The 5,850-nt window shown below is 41.3% G+C and overlaps 1 protein-coding gene and 1 pseudogene across 1 annotated transcript in view; one reads left to right on the forward strand and one right to left on the reverse strand.

Annotated features, from left to right (window-relative positions):
- The window catches only part of Iqch (IQ motif containing H), a 218,911-nt gene that overhangs the window by 123,259 nt on the left and 89,802 nt on the right, over positions 1-5,850 (reverse strand). The gene's annotated exons all lie outside the window — the stretch shown is intronic.
- Positions 1,840-2,131, forward strand: LOC111816068 (annotated as a pseudogene).

Here is a 5,850-nt window from a genome sequence, read left to right on the forward strand (position 1 = left end):
AAAAAAAAAAAAAGATTTCTTTCAACAGCCAGATTTCCAAGTTCATAGACGAGATAGTTAATAGAATTACCTAGAATGGGCTGTCCCATTGCGTAGCCATTCAAAAAGGTGACTCTAAAAATTTTAAATGACTTGGGGAAGTGATACAAAGGAATTGCCCCATAAAAAATTATTTCTGAAATTAATTAAATCTATGAGCAACATATTTTGTCGAACATATTGAGTCCACAGGGGGCCAGACCTTCATGCTAGGGAAGTTTCTCAATCCATCTCTCCTTTTGCCTGGCAGCAAACTAAACTGCTCCTAACGAACAGCCAAGCCTGACATTTTCAGGGGGAGAAAAATCCTTATACTTCTTACTCTAAGGAAGAGGGCAAATAATTTATTTAAATGGCTGAGTAAAAGAAAGAAACGAGGCATCTTTCATCTCAATCCCTTCGACTCAACCCCGTTTTCTGTCAGTTCTGTGACAACCGGCTTTGAGAGCAATGACAGATTTAGAAAGAGTTGACCAATACTGATCAAAAGAGCATACTAATAAGAGGTATCAATATATACTTTAGAATCTCACTCAGAAAATGTTCCTTCCCTCTAGCAGGCTATGAGGAACATTTTCAGCCATCTTTGAAAAAAGCAAGAGCTGCCAAGCACTGAAACGCACCTCCACACAGGGGAGCTTGTTGCATCTGACCCCCTAATCCCTCTGGTCTCCCTAGCATCTAGCATGACTCCCTGCAACAGGTATTCCCTCAGCAGGCAGGGCACCTTGGCGAACATAGAAACACGTTTTTGCCTTGACTCGTGTGCTTTCTGTTCCTCTTGCCACTTTTGTAAAGTAATTCCACACCCCAGCCCAGACTGCCTTTCACACAGACTCACCAGTAAACCTTGTTATTCTTAGTATCTGCAGACTTTTTGTTTGACTTTCAGGTACCTGAAGACAAGTATGTTTTATGGCTAGAGCCTCATGTTGAAACAAAATAGTGGGCCAGCCAGATAGCTCATTGGATTAAAGCCCCTGCTTCGGCAGACCGGGCCGGGGTTCCTGCCCTGCTGGTCCCGCCCCCAGGGCATGCTGAAAAGGCATCTGAGACTGGGCGTGGTGGTGCACCCCTATAATCCCAGCGCTTGTGAAGCTGAAAACAGGAGGATCCCTATGAGTCAGATCTGTGTAATGAGACCCTGCAGACCCTGTACTAAATACATTTAAAAAAAAAAATAGTGATTAACAGGTTTTCAGTTTTTAAAGATTTTAGTAAAATCTGAATAGAATTTGTTAAGAGAAAAATCACAGGGACTTGGAATTTCATCCAGACAATCCACACTTAATGGTGTCTCTAAAAATTGTCTTAGTTGCCTGCAGAAATGCTATCACTAAATTATAGCTTCATGGAGCCTTGGTTTTATGGGATATAAGCATTTGAAGACTATGCCTTCATCGTTAGCAAAACTGTATCCTAAATCTATTTTGCTACTGAATTTCCCTTCTAGAAAAATGTTTATGATAAAATTTACCACAGGTAATTTTTCAGAGGGAATAAACTTACATCCTTCTTGACAAACCGGTATGCTTCTGTAGTAGTTATTGATAGTTTGACTACCAAACTACCCCTCTTTCTTCTCTACAAATTTTAGAATTTATTCAGGATGATAATATGTCCAGTGCCTAGGGTTATCAGGCCGAACAAAAAATAAAGGACACACAGTTAAAATTTAATTTCAGATAAACAATAAATAATTTTAGCATATCTCACATATGAAGTGTTTAAATATCTCACAATTTTCATGACTGGGTTAAACTAAGCATAACTCAGTGGCTACCTTCTCTGCCTGCCGAGATGGTGCTCGACCCCGCAGATCAGCACCTCAGACATGTTGAAAAAGATGTTTTGATTCCTAAAATAATGAGAGAAAAGGCCAGAGAGAGGTATTCTGAACAAGTTCAGGATTTTACCAAATGTTGCAAAGACTCTGGAATCCTAATGGTAATAAAGTGTCGGAAAGAAAATTCTGCATTGAAAGAATGCTTCACTATTTACTATAATGATCCAGCATTTTATGAAGAATGTGAAATGGAATACCTGAAAGAAAGGGAAGATTTCTGAAGAACTGGAATTCCTAGCAAGAAAAGACTACCGAAACTTCCTATAAGCATGTAGGCAAATATTCGAATGGCAGGAAATCTCATTCATAGAAATTATCTGCAGTATAAATCATGTGAAATAATGGGATTCAAGATAAGAATGTACATTTCCTTTATCCTAATGAAACATATTACTTGTGTATGAAATAAGGATTTTTATTGCAAAAGTCTGATTTATTAAATATGCTATAAGATTAAATACTTAAAAGGAAAAAAAAAAACTAAGCATAACTCATCCTGCTAAATATTTACTATAGATATGTCCCTAATTCTAATGCTAACTCTAACCCTGTCACTGGTGAGACATTTAATCCTGACTTAATTGATTGGCTTGAAGAGCCTAGATTAATAAAGCCTACTTCTGGGGATGTTTGCATAGGTCAGGCAGGTGTGACCGACCCTGGGGACTCTACGGTTCCTATCCGCTTCCTCTCGAGTGCTCGCCCCACTTCACTGTTTCCCAGACGTCACGAGTTGAGCTTCTTGGCCCCTCCCTGATACTGCAACGCTTCTGCCTTGACGTCAGCTGGACGTGGACGGAGACTTCTGCAGCTGTGAGCTGAAGTCATTCTCGCCTCCTGTCAGTTGCAGGAGTCAAGGGTCCGGTCCCCCCAACAGGAAAGCTGGCTATGACCTGGAGGTGTGCTTGCCCTCCCTTGCGTATAACCAGCGGCAGCCATGTGACCAGAAAGACTTAAGAGAATGTAGTCAAGTATAGTTTCTGGGTGGAGACTAATGCCGTTATTTTTCTTTTCTTCTTACCTAGAATCTATGTAAGGCCCAGATCTGTGGAAGATGGCTTATACCATGAGGCAGCCAGTGGGACTTAGTTTTATCCCAGTGCTGTGTTGGTTTTAGCAGGTGGTGGGCTCAAAGTGGGACTCAGCTTGGAGACACTGGTGGCCAGAAGCATGACATATGAGCCTGAGGCTGGCCCATCCATGGAAACTCTGACCAGAGCCAAGTAAAATCCTGCAGGGTCTAACCAGAGAAAGTGTAACTATAGATAAGGCATCCAGACCTACCCTAAGCCCAGGGAGAAGCTTGTGGGAATTGATTCTTTCTACATATTCTGCTGATTTTGTTTCGCTTTTTAGCAATACATCAACAGTGTATTTGAGACAAAGGTTGGCTCGGATTGCCCTCTAGTACTGAAACAGAAATAATTATAGCAGAATCCTGGCAAATCCGAACTTGGGTGCCATCCAGTGCTGAAATGGTTAAAATGACTACAGGCTTTGAGAAGATAGCAGCTTGCCTAGAATTTCTAGAAAGATAGGCACAAACAAAACCAGATTACGAATGAAATAGGATGGGTGCCCTCATGGGACGAGATTCTCAGATCTCAGTCCACAACTTGGTACTCACTAAAGAAAAACGCACCTCTTTTTTTTCTATTTCCCCTTCCTAATGAGGCTTGGAATGTGCCCTCCCTTTATTCCCCTACTCTTTCTGCAAGGAGTAAGCACAGTGTAACAGCAGGGGACAGAGCCAGGATGTCACTGAGGGCTGGAATAGCTGTTGATATATACCTCACAGGGAGGAAATCCCTTAAAATGAGGGGTAAGTCCTAAAACAAATGCCATCCTAATGACTAAATGGGGTACCAGCCTCTGTCTCTGCAGCAAATCCATAAAAGCTAGTCTTGCTCCTTTGTTAAGGGGTCAGACCAATCCTTCTTTTAGGAACTGTGCTTCCTGTGGCTTCTCAAACTAAAGTCGCTTCCCTATTCTCTCTTCTTTTATAATTCTGCTTAATAAATCTACCTATGACTCACACTGATGCATCCTGGCCTTTTTTTTCTATGATGACAGCCAACAAACGTGCTCCATGGTGTGGAGGGTAAGCTGAGCTCCCCATAATCTCTTTAAGAGACCTCCACGGACAGCAACACTCAGTGACATGCCAATTTCATTATTTCCACCCAAACTGAGCAAAAGAACCATCGATTGATGGCAGACAGACTGGAATAAATACTTAACCCTTTAATGCCCAGATGTGTCACACACCAACAGGCATCAAGGGGTTTCAGGAAACCCTGGCCTCGCCTAAAACTGAAAAGTAAGTGCCAGAAACTGATCAGGTAATGACCAATATGGGAAAAATCTCAGAGAATTTAAAACAGCCATTTTCAGGAAGCTCATTGAGCTTGAAGAAAACACAAAGACCTGTCTCACTACTCTTACAGAAACTTGGAGATAAAAGCAATTTTAAAAAATCATGCAGAAATTCTTGAGCTGAAAACTACACTTAATGAAATTAAAAAGATAGACAACATGAATATCAGAAGAGACCAAAAAGAAAAAAAAATCATACCTATTTGAAAATATACCATTGGAGGAGGAAGAAAATGTAAGGGAATTTTGGGGCAGTATGAAGTGGGCAAATTGATAGATTTTGGGTGCTCAAGAACAGAGTAAAGAAGGGCAGGCTCAAGGACCTGTGTAGAAGTATGACAAAAGCCATTTGTATCCTTGTGGTCCCAGATGAAGAAAAGATACAGGACAAGACTCAAAAAAATACTTGAAGAAATAATAGCTGAAACCCTTCCTAATTTGTTTTTGTTTTTTATGCATTTGGTACAGGGTCTCACTACACAGTTTGGATTCCTAGTGATCCTCCTGTTTTCAGCCTCCCCAGCACTGGGATTACAGGCGTGTGCCGCCATGCCAGACTCAGTGGCCGGCTCAGTGTGCCCTGGGGGCGGGGCCAGCACTGCATGTGGTGCCGGGGATCAAACCCTGGTCCCTGCACTTGCCTAAGTAGGTGCTTGGTCTGCTGAGCTGTCTCACCAGCCCAACCCTCCCTAATTTGGTAAAGTATAAATCTACAGATTCATGACACTGAGCCAAACTGAAATGTGATAAAAACCAAAACAACCTGGATCAATACTCATCATAACTGAGCTTCTAAAAAGTATATGCAGAGAAAAGTGTCAAAAACAGCAAAAGAAAAGCAGCACTTTACCTATACTGAGTCAAATGCAAATGACAGCAGATTTTCACCAGAAACCATAGAGGCCAAAAAAGTAGTAGCACAACTTTTGTTCAAATATGAAGGAAAGAACATCAATGAATCATCACTTATAATCAAAGAAAATATCCTTTAGAAAGGAGTAAGTCAAGACGTTTCCAAATGAGAGGAAATCAAAGCATTCCCAGATGAGGGAAAATCAAGATAATTTGTCATTAATATACTGATCCTAAAAGAATGGATAAAGGCAATAGAAGTGGGGCAGAATGAAATTTGAAGACATTATGTATTTTTTCTTTACATAAGATAAGATGTGGTTAAAAAAATATGGTGTCTATATTTTTAAAAATTCATTACAGTAAAATACACATTGCCATTAATTCTCCTCAGAAGATTCCCCTTCACTCTCAGCACACTTGTGTCATCATTTTTGCCGCTTTTTGAAACAGTTCTGGAGGTTTCCTTTCATGCCTTCAGTTGTAGTCTCATGGCTGCCTTGTCCTGAACTGATTCAGAACATTGACCTTTCCTGGCCGCTTTGACTTGGGGGAGGAGCCAGAATTGCCCAGTGGCCGACCCGGGAGGAAGGTTGGTGGGGCACCCTCCATTCTTGTGAGCCTTCTGTTGGCTGACACTCAGCTGAAGCTTTCGCCGTATTTGTGGTCAGACTTCTTAAAGACACTCACAGGAGAGGACTTCAGACCTGCTCCTGAAAATGCCAGGAAGGATGGGA

Source organism: Octodon degus, unplaced genomic scaffold (genome assembly GCF_000260255.1).
Source record: "Octodon degus isolate 3935 unplaced genomic scaffold, OctDeg1.0 scaffold00026, whole genome shotgun sequence".
In the NCBI taxonomy this organism is placed as follows: domain Eukaryota; kingdom Metazoa; phylum Chordata; class Mammalia; order Rodentia; family Octodontidae; genus Octodon; species Octodon degus.